The 25,121-nt window shown below is 53.3% G+C and overlaps 1 protein-coding gene across 10 annotated transcripts in view; it reads right to left on the bottom strand.

Moving 5' to 3' along the window:
• SRC (SRC proto-oncogene, non-receptor tyrosine kinase) overlaps positions 1-22,362 on the bottom strand; it is a 77,184-nt gene extending 54,822 nt beyond the window's left edge. For 2 of the 10 annotated variants that reach the window (XM_063803330.1, XM_063803331.1), the window contains exons 1-2: positions 4,113-4,249; positions 3,124-3,242 (exon numbers count right to left, since the gene is read on the bottom strand). The gene's annotated coding sequence lies outside the window, so the exon portion shown is untranslated. Of the gene's footprint in view, positions 1-3,123; positions 3,243-4,112; positions 4,479-22,340 lie in introns of those variants that run through there. The other 8 variants (XM_016937893.4, XM_016937896.4, XM_016937895.4 and 5 more) reach the window with 6 other exon arrangements.
• Positions 22,363-25,121: the final 2,759 nt, after the last annotated feature.

The following is a 25,121-nucleotide window of genomic DNA, read 5'->3' as shown; positions in this document are numbered from 1 at the left end:
ACTTGAGCAGGTGCCTGGCCCTCCCCCGCCTCCACTGATTGAGTCCCTAATGTGTGCTAAGCACTTTATTTCTGTCCTCTTGGGACATCCTGGGAACCATGACTCACTATCCTACTTCAGGCATGAAGAAACTGAGGCTCCCCAGAGGAAGTGGCCCCCAGGAGCTCAAGGGGAAGCCAGAGGGGTTTCCCACGGAGATAAGGGGTGGGGGCCATGGAGGGGAAGGAAAGGGTTGTGGGAATCCGAAGGGAGATAGAGATGTGGGGACACACACCGAGGCAGGAAATGAAGCTCCGGCAAAAGGCCCAGAGCAGGGAAGTGGTGGCCTTTTTCAGTGGCTCTGCTGGACTAGGAGTCCAGAGCCTACAGCCAAGGCCTGGCCCTGTCACTTGGCAACTGGGAGACCCTAGGCAAGTGGCTTTCCCTTCGTGGGTCTTAGTACTTACAACCGGAAAATGGGACCAATCATACCGAAGGCAGGCTTCGAAGAAGCGGGGCTGGGGCTAGACGCATGGCATTCTCCCCAGTTTAGCCTCTTCATACACAGAGAAGGCAAAGAGAGGGCAGGGCAGGACTCAAAGTCACCCTGCACATTGGCGGCCTTGGCTGCCAACATCCTCTCCTGAGCCAGCCCTGCCCCAACCGGCACCTTCAGACTCAGTGAGATCACCCAGGCAAGGGCTTGACCACAGAGCTAGCAGGGCCAGACCCAGAGAGGCCGAGTGACCTGTCCAATGCAACAGCGCAAAGCAGGTCCCATTTGCCAAGTACCTACCGGTGCCAGACACTGGGCACACAGCCCTCCTTTAACCCTAATCCAACAAGGAGGTATCTATTGTCCCCATTTTCATGACAAAGAGACTAAGTCTCTCAAAAGACACAGTAAATGATCCAAAGACACACAGCAAGTGGGACGGTCAGAACATAAACCCAGGCCTGTCTGACTCTTAAGCCCTTACCAAACCTTTGGTCCCCATCTCTCGGGCTGACCCCTCCCTGCTCCCTACCTCACTCCCAGCTTCCAGCCACCCAGCATTGCACTTCCCACACCCCCGGCTCTCATCCTCTCCAGCCTTGCTGCTAGTGAACTCCTACCCCACTTCCAAAGCCCAGCCTCAAACACCCGCTCCTCTTGAGACCTGATCTAGGCCTCCATAAAATTGTGGAGTCCAGCCTACAGATCTAGGTCTATCATCAGATCTATTTCTATTGTTCAGCTCTGTACCTCTGGCCTCCAGCTTGGGGCTGTTCACAAAGGGGACACCAATCAGCCCCCTGTGTGACGATGAAGGCCAAACTCCTCCCCAGGGCCCACAAGGCCCCAGCATGGTCCAGCCCTGCTGATACACCCCCTCATTCTACCTCTTACCCACTCCCCTTCATTGTGCACGCTCCAGCCTCACAGCTTCCCCCACTGATTCTCCATGACAGCACGTCTTGGCACATACCTCAGGGCCTTTGCACATGCACTTCCTGCTGCCTGGCAAGCCCTTTCCCTAACTCCATGCCTGGTCAACCCCTACATGCCTCCTTCAAGATTCTTGTGTACCCTAGGCCTTTCTCCCTGAGCCCTTATCATATCTGTGATTATATAGTAACTCAACTGGCAACTTGTTTGCAACTTTGCTCACCCTCCAGATTCAAACTTCTGGGAGGCCAAGGACCTGTTCCCAGCTCCCCAGCAAGTATCCAACCAGGCTGACCACACCCCACCACCCCAGGGCCCCTGGGAAGGGAAAAAAGAGCTCCCTCTCCCCTTCTTTGCCAAGTGAACTCTTGCTCGTCCTCAGCTCAGGCCCTGCCACCTTCTAGAAGCCTCCATGACTCCCACAGCTCCCACTCCCTGCTAACCCCAGCACAATACTGCTCAGCCCGAGTTCCAAGTTCCTGGTACACAGCAGGTGCTCAATACAGGGGTCACAAATGCTTATACATGGGGAGGTTTGAGAAAATGGGGTCAGCTGAGGACCACGGAGATGGGCAGAAGGTCCCTCAACAGGTCACTGAGCCATCTCCTCTCTGGTTCCTGGGGCTTGGGGGAGCCAGACATCCCTCCACCCCACCCCCCAGGTCACAATCAGAGAAGCAAAAGCAGGAACCAGGCTGAGCTGTGGATAAGTCATGCTCCAACAAGAGCTAGGGGACAGGGAGAGAGAGCCACGGGCCTTCCTCCTAGAAGAGAGGGGCCTAAGCTAAGCCTGGCGGGGCAAGGGCAGATAAGCAGCACCTGGAGGAGAGGGCACTCTGGGAGGGACACAGTTTAGGAGCAAAGGCCCAGGGGCACGCGGGAGGGCCTAGGCAGGCAGTCAGCTGAGAGAGGTGACACACTGTAAATCATTTCCTTGGGTGGAAAGACCACATCACCACATCATCAAAAAGGCCTCGTGGCTTTCATTCAATCCCTCAGCAGAGCAGTCTTTTCCGACACTGCTGTGTGTGCAGTCCTGTCTTGCGAACCTCCACTGCCCCATCACTGGAGGGATGCAGGGACAGCCAGACTGTGGTCTCTGAGGTCTAGGCTTTCATTCCAGCTTCCAACTATAGGGCCTTGGTCAAGTCACTTCCCCTCTCTTAGCCTCAGTTTCCCCATCAGCAAAATGAAGATAAACAAGAGTCCATACCTCCTAAAAGGTGCTCAGTAGATGTTGGCAGCTGTTATTACCATTGGCCCAGTTTTATATGTGGCAAAACTGAGGCCAGAAGGGAAAAGTGAGTTGCTTACGGTCACCCAGCTGCTGGTTGGCAGGACGGTGCCAGGGCTATTTCTTTCTCAAGGCACCAACCCATCCTCTTCTAGAATGAACTAGCCAGCAACCTCACATCTCACTCATCTTTCTCAGCCAATGTGTCCAGTGAACAATTCATTTATTGAGCATCTACTACACGCCAAGCCTCTACCTGCAGAAGCGCTTAGAATCTTCGCCTGAGGATTCTCATTTCACGTATAGGGACTTAGAGGGGCAGTCTCTTGGCCCAGGTCACTGGGTGAGACAAGAAGACTCGGTGCCTTGATCCCCCAGCCAGGGGGCTGAGAAGAGGCTCTGCAACAGGATCAGCCTGGCCCACCCTTGAAACCAAGTCTGATCCCAGCTGCACTGTGGCTGTGGCTGGGCCTGGACTTACCCCAGGTGACCCAGCAACCACTGCCCCAAATTGTACAGAGTCCATGAAGTTCAGGAGGTCTTGCCCAGGGGCACACACAGGCTCTGTCCACTCCTAAGTCCACCTGAAGGACGCAGGGGCTGAAAGGATACCACACAGGTGAGCCCCTTCTGTTCACCCCATCCTTCCACCAGCCTAGCAATTCCAGCCAGGCCCACCTGCCACCAATGAGGAACCCAGCTCAGAGAGGCAGGCAGTTGTCTGAGGACACACAGCAGGGCAAGTGGCAGCCCTGGTGGGGACTCAAACCCACCCCAATCCCAGCCCAGGCAGACAGGTGGACCTGGCCCGGTGGCCAACCCCCAAAACTTTTGCCAACTTCTGAGCCGTCTGGTAGCTGGGCCTGCTCAGGGGCGAGGCTGGGGGCTGTGGGCAGGGGAGACCAAACGCAGTCTGGCCCGTCCCTTCCAGGCCGGCAGCACCAGGCCCTACCCGAGGCCCCACGAGGGCAGGGAGGTCCTGGCAGTTCGGCCTGGCGCCCTGACCCCGGGGCCCCTCAGCCCGCCCTGCCGATCCCCCCACCTCCCACCCGGGGCCGGGGGGCGCAGGGCCGGGCAGCCCAGGCAGAGGCGGCGCCGACTGGCTCAGATTTCAGATTTGGCCTAGACCTGGCCCGGGGGCTAGGGCCCAGCTCGCTGGCTTCTCTGGGGGATCCTATGGGGAGCACGAGCTGGAGGGGGTCCCCACGCAGCCAGGACCCCTGCGCCCCCCCCCCCGCCCAGCCCCCTCCCCCCGCTGCATCACAACAAAAGGCCGCGCCGGGCATGGCCCCGTGCGCCCGCCCGGCGCTTGGGTATCGCGGCTCGGCCCGGGGTGGGGGGGGGGGGTGGGAATTGGTGGGTGGACAGGAGTCCCCGCCGGCCCGCGATCCGACGCCAGGGTGGTCCGGGGCGGGGGCTCCCCCGCGCTGGCCGGGGCGGGGGGTCCGCGGAGGGGCGGGGGGCGCTCACCTGGGCCGGCGGGCGGGCGGGCTCACCGGCAGACGGACGCACGGGAGGGCGGACCGCGGGACGTCCAGCGGGTCGGGCAGACGGCGGCCTGGCCGCTCCGGCTCCCAGGCCGGAATGGATTCCGGGCCGGGAGAGACAGATCGAGAGAGAAAGGGAGGAGGAGGAGGAGGAGGCGGCGGCGGCCCGGGGAGGGGAAGAGGAGGGAGGGAGCGCGCGAGCTGGGAGGAGGGGCCCGGCAGGCAGCCGGGAGGAGGAGGAAGGAGGAAGCGCGCGGGGACGGATTCCCCGCCGGTGACCCGGGAGAGACCCAGGGGCGGCCCGAGCCGGGGGTCCGGGCGGGGTGGGGACACCGGGCACAGAAGCCCCGCCTCCCACTCCTCCAGGGCGCCGCACCCCGCGGGCCCCGTCCGCCCCCAGGCCAAAATGCCCTCCCCAACCCACCCACCCTCTACGCCCCAGATCCGCCTCTCCCGAAATCACGATTGGTAATAATATCAGCGGGCGTGGAGCGCCCGCTCTGGGCCAGGCGCCATGCTAAGCTGCTCAGGTCGACTTCAGGGTTTAATCCTAACCACCACCTGGCCTGAGCGGCAGAAGATCGCCCCACTTTACAGATGGGGAAACTGAGGCACTGACAAGAACCAGGCCTTGGACTTTAGCCTTGACCTGAGTTTCTCAAAGTAGGGGCTGGGGCAGGAGGGACAGGGTGGGGAGGAGCGACATTTATTTTAATAGTTACGGGTTCATTTTAAGTGCATAAGGGCGAAACATCCCTGGCAGCCCATTGGAAGTCCCCTAGTTCTAATTATTACTGCTTAGGAGGGGCTGACCAGGGCATCTGAGTGGCAGTCACACTTCCAAGTAAGTAAAGAGGCTAAGTACCTCTGAACCAGGGCAGGAAATGTAGCAGAAAAACGGGACATTGAGGAAATGCTGCTTTAGGCCACAAAGACTGCCCTCTCACCCCCTGGCGCAGGCTCCAGGGCTATCCTTTTGGGGCTGGGCACCCCACCCTTGGCTCCTCACCTGTCCTGGAATCCTAGCACAGGGAAAGGTGGGCCTGGGTCCAGCTTTAAATATCACACCTGCCTCCATATTCCTTCTTTGAAAGTTCTCCCATTTCACAGATGGGAAATTAAGGCCCAGACAGGTCAGGCTTCTATTCCCTGGGCAAAGGTCCCTGCTGAGAGGAGCTGGGAGGAGCACCCTAGAATGTGGAAGGCAAAGGCCTCTGGGTACAACATACCTTCCAGGAGACCAGGAATGAGCAAAGCCTTACTCTACACTGATCTAGGTTCGCATCTAGGCTAGCTGCCCCTCTGCTGTGGGGTGGACAAGTCGATCAGCTTCCCAGCCCAGCCCCCTCACCTGTAAAACCAGAGTGAACATGGCCACAGAAGATTCCTGGGAAGGTTGGAACTGACCAGTGTGAGGATGGTCAGGTTGTGCTAGATGAATGGTAGCTCTTGCGGTGATAAACTGAGGCTAGAGGGGAAAGGGGCTGCTTGAGGTGCCACAGCCAGTCAACAGCAGAAGCCAGCCTGGGCTGGTGAAATGGCTGCACTTGTTTGCAAGGCTGGCTTAAAGATTAACCGCAGCTTCCCAGGGCTCAGGGCGGGCCCCCAGCTGGAGGAGCAGGTTTCTCAGCCCTCTTCCATTCCTTAGACATGTCTAAAGGCCTTTACTGGCCATACTGGGCTCGGGGGGAGGCAGGGACATTTACCCAGTGACACGCTGGAGCTGGCCCTTACCTACTTGCAAGAACCAACTGTGCTCATCTCTTCCCAACTCCATATTCAAGAATGTCACACTGATAGCTCCATGTCAGCCACAGTGGGAGTATTTACCCCTTGGACATCGGAATACGCTACCAATCAAGCCTCTTTTTTCTTCCAGAGAGCTGGTTATTCAATACGTACGAGCACATCACTAAACTCATCCCCAGGAGTTCAACAGAAAATTCTGGGCTTTTCGAGAACTGGGATGACAGAGAGCTTAAAAGCACAGATTTTGGACCAGACCCAGGTTCAAGTCTCAACTCTGCCACTTTGCAGATAATGTAAGAAGCCTCAGTATGCCAACCTGCACAGTGGGCTAAAGATATCACAGCCCCCAGAAGACGCATGTAAGGATGAAATGAGGTGATGCCCGCTCAGCACATGTGAAATCTCTTTCTCATTCATACCCTACATGCTCTTATCAGAGAGGAGGCAACTTAGACAAGTAAAGGTTCTGCAAGCACAGATGCAGCTTCCCACCTGAAGCCACTGCCGACTTCAAGGGCCTGGCTCAGCGGCTGAGGTTCTCAGGAGGATGTGGCCAGCACAATGGTTCCATTATTGAGTGTTTGAAGCACTCTTTATTTTTAACCACCCCTCTGGGCTTTTGCTAGGCTGTAACCCCTGCCAGGAAGGCTCAGCCCCTGTCCCTGGCTACCTCGCCTTGTTCTTCAAAGTCCAGAGTAAACGCCACCTTCTCCACAACATGCTTCCTGACACGCCCTGATGGAGGCACGTGCTAAGTCCATTCTGAGTGTGTCTGTCCCCACCCTGAGGGCAGTGACCAAGGCCTGGCCCATGCCCAGCACGAAGCAGGCACTGCCCAGTTGGCCAGGCAGCACACACTGACTTGGGACCTACAGACAAGAGTTCAAGTTCCAGCTCTTCCCTTCAGTGACTATGTGAACCTGCCTTCTCTGGGCCTCAGTTTACTCATCAGTAAAACGAGGGTAACAACCCTGGCAAGTTCCAGGATTGTGCAGTTGGGAGTTGCTGGTCTGGCCTGGTAGATAAGTGACTCTTTGTGCAAATTATTTTGCTTAAAACATTCTTTGTTGGTAAAGCAGCAACTCATTGCTTAATTCCTGCAAATCATCGTTAATGGACAGCAAGCATTTATTGACTGCCAACTGTATATATGGCCCCAGGCCAGTCTTAGAACACCAACAGGAACCACTTCCCAACCCAAAAGCACCCAGCAGATGATAGATGCTATTGACATCAACATTGCTGAGATGGTGAGTGCTGGTTGTATAGTCCTCTGTCTCCAGAAACCTCCTCTTCCCTCCTTCCCTCAACCTGGGTGGGCCAAAGCCACAACTGAGGGCAGGGTGGAGGGGGTAGGGTGAGGCCTGGCCCTCCACGACTGGCAGTGAACCCACGAGCCAGAGTTGTCCCATGACATGGGATCAGAGGTGCTGCCCACAGCACACCTAGTGCCCTGGTGACCCTGGCTCAATGATGGCTGATCTGCCATGCCCAGCCCCAGCCCAGCTCACCCTTGCTGCAGCAGCCAGGAAACTGGACCCATCACAGGCCTCAGTGGGAAATTCCAGAACAGTTCTGCCATTCTCCACATGGTGTGCTGTGAGTGGTCTAGTTGAAGCCACCAGGCTCAGGGCTACAGGACAGGGTGGGGTGGGGGATGGGCTCTAGCCTGAGTCTGTGGAATGGGCTTGGCACCTCCCCTGGCACTGCACTTCACAGTTTACACAGAGATGTCGTGCTGTGCAGGCCCTGGTCTCCTCCCCTCCTCTACCTGCCTCCTGCTGTCCCTCCACAAGCAGTCCCTGTCCTGAGGCCTTTGCACTTGCTGATCCCTCTGCCCAGAAGGTTCCCCACCCCCTAGTCCTTGGCTTGGCTTCACTCATCCTTCCTCCTGCAGTGGTCATTTATTGAGCATCTACTATATGCTAGGGTCTGTGCTACATGCTGGGATACAGCAGTGAAAAAACCAAGGCTGGTCTTTGGTCTCTAACTTAGAGGAGTCAGGGATGGGCAAGTACAGGGGCTGCAGGGCCCAGAGTGGGGCCCCCAACCCAGCATGTGTGTTGAGGAGAGAGTTGTCTATGGAGAGTTTAGAAGCCTGGGGAGATGGTTGCCAGGTGAAAATGGGACAGGGAGGCAGGGCATGGTGGGTCACGCCTATAATCCCAACACTTTGGGAGGCTGAAGCAGGAGGATCACTTGAGTCCAGGAGTTTGAGACCAGTCTGGGCAATATAGTGAGGCCCTGTCTCTACAAAAAAAAAAAAAAGTAAAAATTAGCCAGATGTGGTGGTGTGCACCTGTGGTCCCAGGTACTGGGAAGGCTGAGCTGGGAAGATAACTTGAACCCAGGAGATCGAGGCTGCAGTGAGCCATGATCGTACCACTGCACTCTAGCCTGGGTGACAGAGCAAGACCCTGTCTCAAAAAACAAGATAATTATAATAACAAACAGGACAGGACAGGTGTGCAGGTAGAGGGACAGTGTGAGCAAAGACAGAGATGGGGAACGCCGCTGCGTCTGCAACTCCATGCAGAAGCAGGTGGTGTTTGCGAAGCACAGCATGGCAGTTGGGCTGGAGTCAGGGAAGTGAGGTGGGAAGGGTGGTAGGGGAACCTGAGGATCCCTGAGTGCCAGGCGTGGCTTCTGTCCTGGAGGTGGTGGGAGCCACGGAGGGTGGTGAGCAGAGCAGGGCCTAGGGAGACATGGAGTGGCGGTCACATTAGGGGACAGGGAGGGGGCAGTCAGGAGGCCTCTGTGCTGAGGAGCAGTGGGGACCCAGCTGATGCAGAAGGCCTGGCTCACACAGGAATGTGTGCATGGGCATATATCCGTGTTCCAGGAAGTGAGGCCAAACTGGCCGAAGGTGGGAAACCCAAGACACTAGAGAAGCATCCCCAACCCCATGGGAGTCAGGAGCCAGGAGCAGATGAGCTTGTTCTCCCCCAGCGGCCGGCACCGGGAGGGGCATCCAAAACATGGGTGTCAAAGGCAGAAAAGAAAAATCTGAAAAACTATCAGAGCAAAGAGGAGACATGATCCTGGGGCAGAAAAAAGACATTAGGGAAAGACTTAGGAAGTCTGACTAAAGCATGGACTTCAATTATAATAATGTATCAGACCAGGTGCAGTGGCTCATGCCTTGTAATCCCAGCATCGAGGCTGAAGTGGGAGGATCACTTGAGTCTAGGAGTTCAAGATTAGCCTGGGTATACAGTGAGACCCCTGTCTCCACAAAAAACAACAACAAAAAATTAGCTAGGCGTGGTGTGCACCTGTATCCCAGCTACTTGGGAGGCTGAGGCAGGAGGATCGCTTGAGCCCAGGAGGTCAAGGCTGCAGCGAGCCGTGATGGTACCACTGCACTCCAGCCTGGCTAACAGAGTGAGACTCTGCCTCTGAAATTTTTTAAAATAATAATAATGTATCAATATTGTATTGATTCATTAATCATAACAAATGTGCCCCCGTCAGGGAAGAGATGGTGACAGCAGCACCTGAGCAGGTGGCGCCTGAGTGGTGACCTTCAAATGGCATTAACCACTGAGCACAGCCCCACACATTCAAACCCTCACAGCCGGACCTTCTGGGCTGTGTGGCCGGTTCACAGATGGGGAACCTCAGGCTCAAGTGTGTCTCTACCCAGCCCAGAATCTGGAGACAAAACACAGACGTCAAAGGCAGAAAAGACCTGCCCATGTGAAAATGGGGGAGACGCCTGGCCCCACTGGGCTCGCATGACGGCCAAGTGCCAAGAAACTCAGATGCTCAACACCTCACTCCCCTGAGGCTGCAGAAGAGGCCCAGAGAAGGACAAGCATTCTCCCAAGGTCACACAGAGTCGCTGGCAGGCAGAGCCACCATCCCACCCCAGCCCAGGCCTCCTTCCGCCACATCCCAGAATGTTTGTGAGAAAAGATGAAAGGAGGCTGGGCCCTTGATCTGCCTGGCCTGATGGGAGGGCAGAGGGCAGCCGGAAATCTGCAGCTAGAGCTGTGACCCCACAGTCCACAGGGGGTGAGAAACCTGCCGCACAGAGAGGAGACGGTCACGACAGGAGGGCTGAAAGAATCATTGTAAAAATAATCACCATGGCTCACAGTCCTGGTGCAAGGAGTTTCCTGAGCAGGGAATCGCTTCCAGGGACTCTGGATGTAGCATCTAGTTCATTCTTCACAACGCAACAAGGTAGGAGCTAGCTATTGTTATCCCACCATACAGATGAGGAAACTGAGGCTCAGTGAGGTGACATGACGTGGTGAGGAAGGGCGGGACCTTGAATTCAAACCCAAACAAAATTCAAGCCTTCCTGGCTGGGTGCGGTGGCTCACACCTGTAATCCCAGCACTTTGGAAGGCCGAGGCAGGTGGATCATCTGAGATCAGGAGATCGAGACCAGCCTGGCCAACATAGTGAAACCCCGTCTCTACTAAAAATACAAAAACTAGCTGGGTGTGGTGGCAGGTGCCTGTAATCCCAGCTACTCAGGAGCCTGAGGCAGGAGAATTTCCTGAACCCAGGAGGCGGAGGTTGCAGTGAGCTGAGATCGCACCACTGCACTCCAGCCTGGGCAACAGAGCAAGACTCCCTCTCAAAAAAAAAAAAAAAAAAAAAATTAAGCCTTCCTGAATCTGGAACTCAGGCGCTGCGGTTCTGTGCTACCCGGGTCTGTGAACCTCAAAGCTCACATATTTCACATCCAAGAGCAAAAGGCCAGATCCACAGGGGCCGGGCAGGGAACCACTGCTGCCCCTCTGAGCACTGGCCTCCACCTCAATGGAATGCCTCCATCCTCCACATTTCCTAGGCATTGGGAAGATGCAATGTAGCAATGTTTTGTGGGAGTACTTTGAAAAGTAGATAGAAGAAAAAATATTCACACTATACTCCACCCTCAAGGAGAGGAACATTACTCCCCAGTCCCTAGGTGTGGGCTGTGCTTGGTGGCTCCCTTCTAAAGAGTTCAGGGTGGAAAGAGGGGTGGGGGCGGTGCCTTTGCAGTGCAGGAACCTTACAAACGCTATCTCAGCCAGGTGATCAGGCCAACATCAGCAGTGATCGGGCCTGCTGATAACATTTGCCCTTGATATGATGTGATTAGAATGGCATTTTACCTCTGTGGTCTTTCTCCTCAGAACCTGGAACCCCAGTCTAGCCATGAGAAAAGCCTCAGACAGATTCTAATAGTGGGGCATTCTACAGAACACCAGACTAGGCCAGGCACTGTGGCTCACATCTATAATCCCAGCACTTTGGGAGGCCAAGGCAGGAGGATCACTTGAGGCCAGGAGTTCAAGACCAACCTGGGTGACATGGTGTGACCCTATCTCTACCAAAAAACAAATTTTTTAATAAAATTAGCTGGGCATGGGGGCACATGCCTGTAGTCCCAGCTACTCAGGAGGCTGAGGTGGGAGAATCGCTTGAGCCTGGGAGGTGGAGGCTGCAGTGAGCTATGATTGTGTCACGGTACTCAAGCCTGGGTGACAGACTTAGACACTATCCAAAAAATAAAAAATAAAAGGCCAGGCAAGGTGGCTCATGCCTGTAATCCCAGCACTTTGGGAGACCAAGGCGGGCGGATCACAAGGTCAAGCGATCGAGACCATCCTAGCCAATATGGTGAAATGCCGTCTCTACTAAAAATACAAAAATTAGCTGGGCGTGGTGGCGCATGCCTGTAGTCCCAGCTACTCGAGAGGCTGAGGCAGGAGAATTGCTTGAACCCGGGAGGTGGAGGTTGCAATGAGCTGAGATTACGCCACTGTACTCTGGCCTGGCAACAGAGCAAGACTCCATCTCAAAAAACAAACAAACAACAACAACAACAACAACAAAAAAAAACCACGAAAAACAAAAAACAGAACACCTAACTAGTATTCCTCAAAACTGTCAGGGTCATCAAAAAAAGAAAAGTCCGAGAAACTATCAAAGCCAAGAGGAGACATGATCCTGGGACAGAAAAAGGACATAGGTGCCAGGTGCGGTGGCTCATGCCTGGAATCCCAGCACTTTGGGAGGCCAAAGCAGGTGGAACACCTGAGATCAGGAGTTCGAGACCAGCCTGGCCAATATGGTGAAACCCCATCTCTGCTAAAAATACAAAAATTAGCCAGGCTTGGCGGTGCATGCCTGTAATCCCAGCTACCCAGGAGGCTAAGGCAGGAAAATAGCTGGAACCCAGGAGGTGGAGGTTGCAGTGAGCCAAGATCATGCCACTGCACTCCAGCCTAGGTGACAGATCGAGACACTGTCTCAAAAAAAAAAAAAAAAAGGGACATTAGGCATTAGGGAAAAACTAAGGAACTCCATAGCAAATATGGACTTTAGTTAATAATAATGTATCAATATTGGTTCGTTAATTGTAACATACTATACTATCATGGATATTAATAATAAGGGATTCCCTAGCAAGCCCACTTGAGAAAAAAAAAAACTTAATATAACAATAATAATAAGGGAAATTGAGTGTGGGGTATGTGCCATGTTCTAGAGCAAAGGACTGAATTTTCGGACAGGGAGGAAGTTAAGACACTTGTCTGTAAACATTTCCTTCTAAACCCAGGGAAACTTAGGACCAGAGAATAGAAGTGACTTGCCCAAACTCAAACTGCAAGTTTATGACAGAGCCTGGACTAAGATCAAGCTTTCTCAATGTCACAAGAATTCAGTAACAGCCTACTGTATACAAGGCACCAGCCTAGGTCCTCATCATGGTGAAGGCTGGTGGGGAGATTCAAAGATTTGTCCATGGGTCAACACCTCCCCAAGGCCAGGTCTCCAGGGACACAGACTCTGCCCTTTGAAGGCTCCAAGCCAGAAGAGGAAACAGACACTGAAACACTATGAGCAGGAGGGCCAGAGAGCGACACACTTTGGTATCCAGGAGACCCAGCCCCACTGCCTGCAACCCTGCAACCTCCCTGTGCCCCACTGAGCTGCTCAGTAAAATGGAACTAAGGATGGTGCCAACTGTCAGTGATGCTGAGAGGTACAACAAGGAGGTGAAATGTGGGACCCTGTGCATTGTGGACACCCAATAAACAGTGATTCTTTTTATTTTTAAGTGTGTTCTGAGTGCTACAGGAGTTCGGGGGTGGGGAGCATTTGTCAGTTTGCCTTGATAGGGGATTCTCGGAGAGTTTACCAAACGAGGGACATTTAGATTGAGTCTCGGCTGGGTGCAATGGCTCACGCCTGTAATCCCAACATTTTGGGAGGGTGAGGCAGGAGGATCGCTTGAGCCCAGGAGTTTGAGACCAGCCTGGGCAACACAGCGAGGCCCCGTATCTACAAAAATGATTAAAAATTAGCCAGGCATGGTAGGTGTGCCTGTACTCCAGCTACTCAGGAGGTTGAGGCAGGAGGATCACTTGAGCCCAGGAGTTTGAGGCTGCAGTGAGCCATGATTGTGCCACTACACTGCAGCCTGGGCAGCAAAGCAAGATCCCATCTCCAAAGTAAAAAAATAAAATAGATTGGGTCCTGAAGGATGGAAAGGACTTTGCCACACCGGAAGGATGTGAAAGCTGCGGTCCCAGCTTTCAGTTCTCACAGTCTGGTCCGAGAGAGAAGGGGACACGTCAAGCCACCCTCCCAGGGGATTCCCACGCAACAGGACCTCCCCATTTCCTGGCCTGGATGGCTCCTTCCTGGCCTGCCTGGCCTCTGAGATTCACCAGTGCCTGAGCCAAGGCCACAGGCAGCAGGGGAGGGGCAGGGGTGGGGGCACGCACCAGGGCTGAACAAACCCAGGGCTCGTCTGGAAAGGAAACCAAACCCTGCCTCCCACTCACCAGCTGAGTGTCACTTGTACAGCTTCCTCCTTCTGTTCCTGTTCAGGAATTACCCAGGCAGGGCTCTGTGGTGGGGCTGGGGGACGGGGGGCTGGTGGGGGGGTGGGGCTGCCCCAGAGGCGGAGCCTGGAGCCTCCTTGGTCTGCTCTGGCCACGCCCAGACTCATCCCCTCTGGCTGGCTGGCCTGCTGCCAGACCCATTTCTCTCCTCAGCAGGCCAGGTTTCCTCCCTCCTCCACACACCTGCCCACGCGGTACCACCATCTCCTCTCTGCTGGTCCAAGCCCCACTCCCCTTTGGCCCAACCCCGGCCCCTCCTGGAAGTCTTCCACAGAGATCCCTCCCAGTCTTGCCTTCCTTATCGTCTTTATCCATTCAGGCCTGCATGTCAGCTCCTGTGCTGGAGCTGGGGACAGACGAGTGAGCAGTGAGTGACCAAGACTGGCACCGTCCCTGCCCTTTGGACCTGGGGCCTCTAATCCCTATGTCTCGTGTGTCCCGCATGCTTCATCCACACCCCGGTGGGGAATCGGAAGCCAGGACTGCAGTCCTGTGCAGCCTCTGAACAGTGTGGCCTTGGGCAAGTCCCTTCCCCTCTCTGGTCGGAGTGGTTTCCATAGCTGCTAAGGGAAGCAGTGCGATGTCCAGGGGGCAGGCAGGAGGGATGGTGATGACTGCTCCCCCAACCCTTCCTGCCCCAATGTAATGCCCTGCAAATAAAGTTTCCCTCCAAGTGGAACTGCTAAAATGCACACACGGGGCTCTGACTCATCAGAATTTTTTTGCAGAAACAAATATAGGGGTCAGTGGGAGGGACCTGCCGGGTGGCTGAACATCATGGTTAAGAGCAGACCTGGGTTTGAATCCTGCCTCGGTAGCTGTGTGGCCTTGGAGGTCATTAACCCCCGACTCTCACTTCTCTCATTGGTAAAACGGGGATACTTGTACACACCTCATATGGCTGTGTAATGACACACATGCTAGATACCCAGTGAATGCATATTATTATCATTTCTGGTGCAGCCGGACAAGTCCATTAATAAAGTAGATAATTATGATGGCCTTAAAATTAATAATGTAGATCCACATAACTTTTATTTTCTTTTTTAGTTCTTTTGAGAAAAGGTCTTGTTCTGTTGCCTAGGCTGGAGTGCAATGGCACAATCACGACTTGCTGCAGCCTCAACCTCCGGGGCTCGAGAGATCCTCCCACCTCAGCCTCTGAATAGCGGGGACTACAGGCGCACACCACCACGCCCAGCTAAAGATTCATATGTTTTGACATGGAAAGAGTTCATGTTATATTAGTAAATTAAAATATTATAGCATTAATGATGTAACTATTTCTGTCTTTTAAAAAAGTGGGCACAGGAAAAATGGAATAAACACTTCCATGATACTAGCAGTTGCCCTGGGGGTGGGGGATCACCGATGAGCTTAATAATTTTTTCTTTTATGCTTGTCTTTATTTTTTACGTTTTCTTCTCTCTCTCTTTTTTTTTTTTTTTTTTTTGAGACAGTTTTGCTTTTGTCACCCAGGCTGGAATGCAGTGGCGCTATCTCGGCTCACTGCAACCTCTGCCTCCCAGGTTCAAGCCATTCTCCCACCTCAGCCTCCCAGCTAGCTGGGATTATAGACATGCGCCACCACACCTGGCTAATTTTTGTATTTTTAATAGAGATGGGGTTTTGCCATGTTGGTCAGGTTGGTCTCGAACTCCTGACCTCAGGTGATCCACCCACCTCGGCCTCCCAAAGTGCTGGGATTACAGGTGTGAGCCACTGCGCCTGGGCATTTTTAAAGTTTTCTACAGTGAGCTAATGCTGCTCAGGCAATAGAAAATAGCTTAAGTTAGTTTTATGTATTTATGTGTTTTTTAGACACAGGAGGTCTCACTCTGTCACCCAGGCTGGAGTGCAGTGGCATCATCACAACTCACTGCAGCCTCAAACTCCTGGGCTCGAGGAATCCTCCCACCTCAGCCTCCAGAGTAGCTGGGACTAGAGATGAGCGCCATGACACCTGGCTTGCCTTCCTTTCTTTCTTTCTCTCTCTCTTTCTTTCTTTCCTTTCTCTCTCTTTCTTTCTTTCCTTCTCTTTCTTTCTTCTTTCTTCCTTTCTTCCTCCTTTCTTTCCTTTCTTTCCTTCCTTCCTTCTTTCTTTTCTTTTTCTTTTTTTTTTTAAGAGATAGGGTCTCACCATCTTGCCCACGCTGATCTTGAACTGGGCTCAAGTGATCCTGCCACTTCAGCCTCCCAAGTAGCTGGGACCACAGGCGACCACCACCATGCCTGGCTAATTAAAAAAAAAAAAAAAACAAACTTTTTTTGTAAAGACGAGGGCCTCCCTATGTTGCCCAGGCTGGTCTTGAACTCCTGGGCTCAAGTGATCCTCCTGCTTTGGCCTCCCAAAGTGCTAGGATTACAGGCGTGAGCCACTGCACCCGGCCTATGAGTTATTTTTAAAGTGCCATCTAGCGCCCTCTAAGCACACGGATCTTTGCTTCCCAACTAGTCGGGAAGCCCAAGTACGAGGCCTAGTCCACAGCCCAAGGTTCCTGGGGGCCAAAGTCCTCAAGGCGGCTGGTCATGCACTTGGCCTTTCCGCACCCGCTCTGGGCTGGTCCCTCTGGGGGCACCTGCTGGGGATGCTCTGTGACGTCCGTTGTGCATTTTGCACCTGTCGTGGCACCATTGATGAGAAAGAGTGCTACCCCCAGGAGGAAGTGCCCAGTTCTTCTCCGTGACGTTCTGGGATGTCCCCTTCCCCTTCCCCTTCCCCTTGGCCTTGACTCACCCTTTCTACGTCCACACACGTTCCCGGGGTAGGGCAGAAGCGGGTAATGAGGAAGGGAGGCTCCTTTGCACTAGGCCTGGGCTGAGGACACAGCCAGTGTTAGCCCAAGAGGAGCCAGCCCACTGTCTGGTGGCTTCAGCTTCACTCTATCTTAGTTCAGGTTCTCCTGAAGCAGAGCCCGAGACTACTCTTTTGAGAAGTGACCCCAGGAAGCTGGAGCAAAGAAGCAGGAAGGGAAAGGCAGGGAAGGAGAAAAGCCAATACATGGAGCACTCTGGAGGTCACTGCTGTAGGCTCGAGAAGGGACTACCTACGCAGCTGCATGCCAGATCTCCCTCCCCAGCCCTGGCCTCCCTCCAGAACTCTGGACCCATCTGTCCAGTCATCATCCAGACCTTTCCGTAGAACGTCCTCCTACCCCGACACAGTATCCCAGAGACTCCACTCATCCCAGGCAGAACATATCTTCTGTTCCCTGAAACTGGCCCTCCTCTGGGATCCCACCCTTTCAAGAACTTCAGCCAGAGGACGGGTGAGGTGGCTCACACCTGTAATCCCAGCACCCTGGGAGGCCGAGGTGGGAGGGTTGTTTGAGCAAGCGAGGTTGAGGCTGCAGTGAGCCATGACCACTGCACTCCAGCCTGGACAACAGAGGGAGACCCTATCTAAAAAAAAAAACAAAAAAGAACTTCCACCAGAAACCTGGCATCCCTAGCCTCCCTCCTCCACTCCAACTATCCCCTCCTTCCATCCCCTCCCTGGTACTCAGGTGGGGCCTGGCTCATCCAGATACCAGCTGTGCCCCTCCCTAATTCATCCTATAACAGTCCTTGTGGCCAAGCTCAGTGGTCAAGCCAGTAATCCCAGCACTGTGGGAGGCTGAGGCGGGTCAATCACTTGAGGTCAGGAGTTCGAGACCAGCATGGCCAACATGGCGAAACCCCGTCTCTACCAAAAATACAAGAAAATGAGCCAGGCGTGGTGGTGTGCACCTGTAATCCCAGCTACTCAGGAGGCTGAGGCAGGAGAATCACTTGAACCCAGGAGGCGGAGGCTGCAGTGAGCCGAGATCGTGCCACTGCACTCCAGCCTGGGTGACAGAGCAAGACTCCAACTCAAAAAAATAAAATAATGTTAAAAAACAGTCCTTGTGTTCTTCTTTCCAAATCACAGCTCTGATCCTTCAGTGGCTCTCCAGGGGCCTTAGGCCAAAGCTCACACTTAAGAGGCCACCAGGGCCCCGCCAGCCTCTCCAGTCCTACCTCATCTGCCTGCAAGGCTGAACGGCTGAACCTCCACCATCCCTCTTCCCTGCCCCTGCCGTTGTCTCCCCAGTGGGCCCTGCTCCTGCTTGCCCTCTGCTGGGATGTCCTTCCTGTCTCTAATCCCCTGCTAACTCCTGTTCCATTCTTTGGTCCCTCCCCTGACCCCCAAGCCCAGGTCAAAGCTTCGTAGATCCCATCTGCACTCCTCCCAGTGGATGTTTCTCCAGCAGGGAGAGGGTGGGCTGGGTCATCATCATGTTCCGGCATTGCTCAGACCAGCGCTTGACGCTGAACAGGCCCCAACACTTGTTGGGACAGGAATCTCAGGCCTGGATTCCCCAGATCAGCTGGCGCCATGCCAGGCCCATCTCAGCCCCTGTCTGAGGCTAGCACATTAGCTCTGGCTTCCAGAGCAGGAACTGAGCCAGCCACCCCGCCCCCCCGTCGCACCCTGAGTCTGGCCTCACCTTCTCTCAGGGCCCCGCCAGCTCAGGGAGGACTCCGGAGGCAGGGATCCCCAGGCAGCCCGGAAGGAGCCCAGCCCCAGTGCTGGCTCAGGCCTCAGCCACCTGGGGCCACAGGCTGTGGCTGTGACCTCTCCTATCCAGATGGTTGGATCTGGGGGAGGCTCCTTCCCACACCCCAAATTTGAACCAAGCCTCGGGCCGCTTGTGGTCCGTGCTTAACTTCCCACCACAGCTGCATCCCTGTCATTAAACATCTTTAATCATCTAATGGTGCAATTAGCTCCCTGGGCTTTGAGCTGGCTCCCCTGCAGCCTTCTCATTCCTGGAGGTGTTGGCATCGAGGTTTCCAGGTCCTTCTGTTCAACTCAGCAAACACTCGGGGAGCTCTGTCTGTGGAAGCTTGCCCTCAGAAGTACCCAGCACGTGAAGGGCCAGCCTGGGCAGCCTCCCCTCCCTGCCACAACGTGGGCCAGGGATAAGAGGAGGCATCCATCACCAGCCAGGCCCCTCTACCTGCCAGACAGGCCCAGAAAGGGTGAGTAACTTCCCCAAGGCCACAGAGCCCAGGTCTGGAGATCTGATTGAGGCCTTGGGAGCGGGTAAAGCATTTGCTGAGTGTCTGGTGGGGGCTCGTTGGTTAATAAAATGCACACGGCCCCTGCCTTTGTGGATTTCACAGGTTGGCGTGAGAGGTGGTCGGTAAAAAAAATTGAACCAAGTGATGCAGAAATGCAGAATGTGCTACCTGCTAGGACGGGAGTCAGTGAGGGACAGGGTGAGGAGGATGTGAGGAGTGCTGAGGACAGCAGGTCAGAAAGGCTTCCCAGAGGAAAGTAGCTAAAGCTTGGTTTTTATTGTTCTTATTGCTTTTTAGAGGGTCTTGCTCTGTTGCCCAGGCTGGAGTGCAGTGGTACAATCCTGGCTCACTGCAACCTCAAACTCCTGGGCTCAAGTGATCTTCCCACCTCAGCCTCCCAAGCAGCTGGGACTAGAATTGGGCAGCTAAACCTCGAAGGATGAAAAAGAATGACCATACAAAGATTCGGGAGAGCTGGGCACGGTGTCATTCCAGCTCTTTGGGAGGCTGAGGCGGGAGGACCGCTTGAGCCCAGGAGGTTGAGGCTGCAGTGAGCTATGATCGTGCCACTGCACTCCAACCTGGGTGATAAAGCGAGATCCCATCTCAAATAAAATGAAAAATTAAAAGAAAATGATTTGAGGAAAAGAACATTCAGGGAAAGGCCCTCAAGGTGGGAACTGGGTATATTGGATCTGGATGGAGAATGGGTGGAGGAAGATTAGTGGGAGATGGAACCAGAGCTCTTCACGGGGACTGGAGCCTCCTGGGGTATGGGGAAGGGGCTTGAGCTTTACTTCCAGGCTCTGGGAGACCACTGTGGATGTTAAAGGAGGAGACAGGTGTTGGTGACAAGATGTTAATGTATTTTTTTTTATTATTTTTTGTAGAGACAGGGTCTCCCTATGTTGTCCAGGCTGGTCTCGAACTCCTGAGCTCAAGGCATCCGCCCGCCTTGGCCTCCCAAATGCTGGGATTACAGGCATGAGCCACCAATGTATGTTTTTGCAAGGCCCTGCCAGCAGCTGCATAGAGCGGGATTAAGGGACGTGGGTGGAGGCAGGGAGGCCAGCAAGGAGGCTGGGATGTCCTCCAGGAGGGAGTGAAAATGTTGCAAGCCTGGCAGGGGAGGTGGCGAGAGTGAATGACTTGAGTGCATTAGGAGGAAGCACCCACAGTCCCTGCTGATGGTTGAGGGGTGTGGGCACAGAGAGGGCAGCTCAAGACGGATTCTCAGGCTTTGGGTGGGTGAGTGGAGGTGCATTTACTGAGATGGGGAAGCCTGGGTAGGAGCCCACTGAGGCCAAAAAGTCACGAGTTTGGTTTTGGCCAAATTATTTTGGGCAAACCTGTCAGATATCCATGGAGATGTTGAAAAAAATGAATAATTTAACCAACACTTTTGAACACACTGCATCAGTTGCCAAGTGCCTTATATGCATTAACTCATTGCAACCCATTGGAAAAAGTGCTACAGGTTGAGTCTCCCTTATCTGAAATGCTTGGGACCAGAGGTGCTTCCATTTTGAATTTTTTTGGATTTTGAAATATTTGCATTATATATCTCTAATCCAAAAAATAAAAAATGAAATCTGAAATGCTCCAGTGAGCATTTCCATTGAATGTCATGTCAATGCTCTAAAAGTTTCATATTTTAAAGCATTTTGGATGGCAAATTTTTGAATTTGAGGTGCTCAACCTGTATCATTATTCCCATTTCACTGATGGTGAAGCTGAGGCTCAGAATATGATGTTTTGTAAAGGATGAGAAAGCCAGGAAGAGCCAGGGGGAGTCCTCATGTCTAATACGCTGCAGGAAGAGGCCTCCAAAGAGGGTTCTAGGCTTCCTGGAAGGATGTTGTTCTGGGATTAGATGTTGCTGGGAGACCACGTGAGATAAGTCAGGGCCAATAAAGTGTCCAGGTCATTGAGCCACCAATCACAAAGCAGCTCCAGCTGACCTCAGGGAGTAAGGTTTCAGGGGAGTAGAGGCGGGAGCTAGACCACTAGAGGTCCTGGAAAGAGTGGGAGGAGAGGTGGAGGCAGCTAAGCCTGGCTGGGGAGGGTAGTGGGGAGACAGACGCCGCTTACAGGGACTGGGGTCCCAGGATACTCCCCTGCCCATCTAGAGCCAGAGACTCCAGGGATTTGTCAGAGATGGACACTTCAGAATAAGAATTTCCTTTTTGAGTCTGGGCGCGGTGGCTTACACCTGTAATCCCAGCACTTTGGGAGGCTGAGACAGGCAGATCACCTGAGGTCAGGAGTTCGAGACCAGCCGGGGCAACATGGTGAAACCCCATCTCTACTAAAAGTAAAAAATAAAAAAAATTAGCCGGGCATGGTGGCATGTGTTTGTAGCCCAGGCTACTTGAAGGCTGAGGCACAAGAATTGCTTGAACCTGGGAGGTGGAGGTTGCAGTGAGCCAGGATCATGCCACAGCACTCCAGCCTGGGCAACAGAGGGGCACTGTCTCAAAAAAAAAAAAAAAAAAAAAAAAAGAGTTTCCTTTTTGGTACTGATCAGCAGCTGTGCACCTCAGTCCTCGGTATTATTGAGGGCTGTTTCTTGCCTGCAGCAATTCTCCAATGGACTGAGGACAAGGCAGGGGTCAGGAGAGGGCAGGGTGCCTCACTCTCCCCTCTCCCAGCTCGGGGTGTTCCCACACACATTGGGACTCAGTCAGAGCTGAGAGGGCTGCCAGGCAGCGCCCTTATGCTCCCAGAGGACTCTGGACCTGTAGGAGGTGAAAAAGGCCACAGCCTTGGGTGCCAGGATAGGACAGTCTCTCCTGGCCATGGACGGGCGCCCTCCAAGCTCACAGCGAACATTAACACTTTCCCCACCCAAGAAGTCCAGAGGTAGGGAGACCTCCGCCATCCCCTGCAAGTGCATTCTGGGAAGACCCAGGCCCAGACTGGGGAAGGGCCTTGCCCAAGGTCTCATCCCATTTGTCCGTCACCTCCTCTCATCAGTGCCACCAGGTGCGAACCTTCCAGCATGGCCACCTGCCCCAGAGGCCCTCCTTGGCTCTCCCCTAGGCTTGGTTAGGCCCTGGCCTGTGTTCCCAAAGCCCCTCAGGCCTAATATCCCCAGGCTTGCCACAGCCTATGGTCATAGTCTGTCTGTGTGTCTGCCTAGCCCCACTGATTGGAGGCTGGGGCCAGATCTGATTCACCTGGCATCCCCGATGCCCAGCATAGGGGCTAAACAGGGCCGGGGCGTCAGTGTATTTGTTGAACCCACCTGAGCTGAACTGAACCGCTTGGGCTTTTGCTAAGGGCCATAAGCCTGGATCCTTCTCTGGCTTGAGAAGCAAAGTGCCACATTTCAGGTTCAGCGTTTCTACCAAGTGACTACATAGGAGCAAAGACTCAGGATCCCTGAATGATAGGAAACCACAGGGAACATCAGGCATCCTGCCCTCATCTTCCAGAGAAGGAGGCTGAAGCTTAGAGTGATGCAGGATGAACCACAGGCCTGCCAGCAGTGGGGATGGGTCGTACTAAGATGGCCTCGGCCCACAGGCCCGCCAGCAGTGGGGATGGGTCGTACTCACATGGCCTCGGCCCTGCTCCTGGCTCCGTTTCCATAAATGTGAAAGCCCAGGTTTCCTCGTCTGCAAAACTGAGTTGGACTCGGCAGTCTCTGAAAGCTCGGCCACTGTCCAGTTCCGTGAACTCACAGGCTCCAAGCCCCGCAGCGGGGGGAGGAGAGGCCCTTTCAAGAGGCTGTTTATCATCTTGTTGTACCCCCTTGAGCTCTTGGAGCAAAACATTCCCAAGAAACAGGGTGATTCATTCACAGCACCACTTGCCAGTTCCAGAGAAGAGGCAGCCCATGAAACATACTCTGTGACTTTTAAGGAGGAGGAAAATACTTTTTTTTTTTTTTTTCAGAGACAGGGTCTCTCTCTATTGCCCAGGCTGGAGGGCAGTGACACCATCACAGCTCACTACAGCCTCCACCTCCCTGGGCTCAAGCGATCCTCCCACCTCAGCCTCCCGAGTAGCTGGGACTACAGGTGTGCACCACCGTACCTGGCTAATTTGGGGTGTTTTCTTTTTTTTTTTTTTAGAGATGGGGGTCTTGCCATGTTGCCCAGGCCGATCCTGAACTCCTGGGCTCAAACAGTCCTACCTTGGCCTCCCAAAGTGCTGGGATTTCAGGCATTAGCTACCACACCGGGCCAGCATTTTTTAATGAAACTTCTCTTTAGCAGAAGAAGGCCAAAGAAGCTGGGACACACATGACTTTTTTTCCTCCCGGAGAACCAAGCTTTTTTGGGAGGAATCTATCATCATCATTTAAGCCTAATTCTCTCAAAACACAAGATGGTACCTTCTAACAACACAAGAAACGACACTGATTTTGAACAATGTGATGGGCTGAACCTGACAACAGCCACTCTTATTGTTGATTGATTGGATGTGGGTTAAAACCAAATTAGATTGGCTGTTTTTGTAGTTCTTGACATGAATCCATGTCAGAACTCTGAGTGTCAAGGAGCAGATGAGAAACTCATGCTGGCTCCTCTTAAATTAAGCAGAGGGAAGCTTGTGGAACGTGTTGGATTGGAAATCTTGCCACCCAAAAAGCCACGGAGGGAGGGAATAGGTGAGTCTGGTTGGGGGTCCTGGGTGTAAAATGGGATAATTGCAGCAGGGTGGATGGCAAGCCTCTGTGATTCACAGAAAACCAGCCTGGAATGACTCCAATAATACAAAGACAGATGGAAAGCACAGTCTCTCATTTTGAAGTCACAGGATATCTATGCCCTGAATTTGGGCCTCCCATAACGTGAATGTTATACTCAAGTCTTTAGAAATTATACTTTGAGTTCCCAACCTCCAGCTGGGTGGAGGTGGGAGTGAGCTTGACGTCTTTGCCCAAGGGGGATGCAGTAAGAAAGCTCTGGAAACCTGGATTCTAGTTCCATGCTGATTCCAAAGAGCTAAGTGGCATTGAGTATGTCTCCAACCCTCTCTGGGACTCAGTTTCCTCTTTTGTAAAATCTTAGGGAAAAGAATGGGTTGAGAGAGAAGACATAACCCTTGAGGTATGGGCTTTTGGGTCATAGTGCCGGGTTTTTTTGTTTGTTTTTGTTTTTGTTTTTGTTTTTTTGAGACGGAGTCTCGCTGTTGCCCAGGCTGGAGTGCAGTGGCGTGATCTCGGCTCACTGCAGGGTCCCCCCCCAGGGTTCTCGCCATTCTCCTGCCTCAGCCTCCCAAGTAGCTGGGACCACAGGCGCCCGCCACCTCGCCCGGCTAATTTTTTGTATTTTTCGTAGAGACGGGGTTTTACCGTGTTAGCCAGAATGGTCTCGATCTCCTGACCTCGTAATCCGCCCACCTCGGCCTCCCAAAGTGCTGGGATTACAGGCGTGAGCCACTGAGCCCGGCCATAGTGCTGGGTTTTAATCCCACCTTTCTTAATGAGGCAAATTGTTTAACCCTTCTGAGCTTCAGTTTTCTCATCTGTAAGGCGGAGACAATAATATCTACCTTAATGAATTTGCTTACAAGTTAAATGACATACTGTGTCCCAAACACATAGCTTACGTCCTGACCCACAGGAAAAGTTTTTTTAAAGTTTTTTATTTTTATTTTTTTAATAGAGACAGGGCCTGACTATGTTGCCCAGGCTAGTCTCCTGGGCTTAAGTGATCCTCCCGCCTCAGCCTAAGAAAATATTTTAGGAAAAAACAACTTACACATAACAAAATGCTCAGATCTGAAGCATTCAGTCAACTTGGATAACTGCATATCAAGATATAAAACATTTCCAGCAGGTGGTGCAGGTGGTGGCTCACTCCTGTGATCCCAGCACTTTGGGAGGTCAAGGGGTGGATCGCTTGAGCCCAAGAGTTAATGACCAGCTTGGATAACATGGCAAGACCCTGTCTCTACAAAAAATACAAAACACTAGTTGGATGTGGTAGCACATGCCTGTGGTCCCAGCTACTCAGGAGGCTGAGGTGTGAGGATCACTTGAGCCTGGGAGGGGGAGGCTGCCGTCAGCTGAGATCCTGCCACTGCACTCCAGCCTGGCTGACAGAGCAAGACCCCGCCTCAAAAAAGAAAAGCAAAGAAAAAATTCATCATCCCAGATAGTTTTCTCATGCCCTTTCCTAGTCAACCCACTTCCCAGAAGCAGCCGCAGATCTGCTTTCTATCACCACAGGTTAGTTGTGTCTGTTTTAGAATTTCACTGGAATAGAAGCAGACAGTACACAGATGCTCCTCAACTTGCAATGGTGTCACATCCTGATAAATCCATCCTAAATAGAAAATATCATTAAGTCAAAAATGCATTCAGCAGGGGAAGGGGCAATGGTTAG

Source organism: Pan troglodytes, chromosome 21, assembly GCF_028858775.2.
Source record: "Pan troglodytes isolate AG18354 chromosome 21, NHGRI_mPanTro3-v2.0_pri, whole genome shotgun sequence".
Lineage (NCBI taxonomy): Eukaryota > Metazoa > Chordata > Mammalia > Primates > Hominidae > Pan > Pan troglodytes.
Note: the sequence above shows the minus strand (reverse complement) of the source record. Positions and strands in the feature narration are given on the sequence as shown.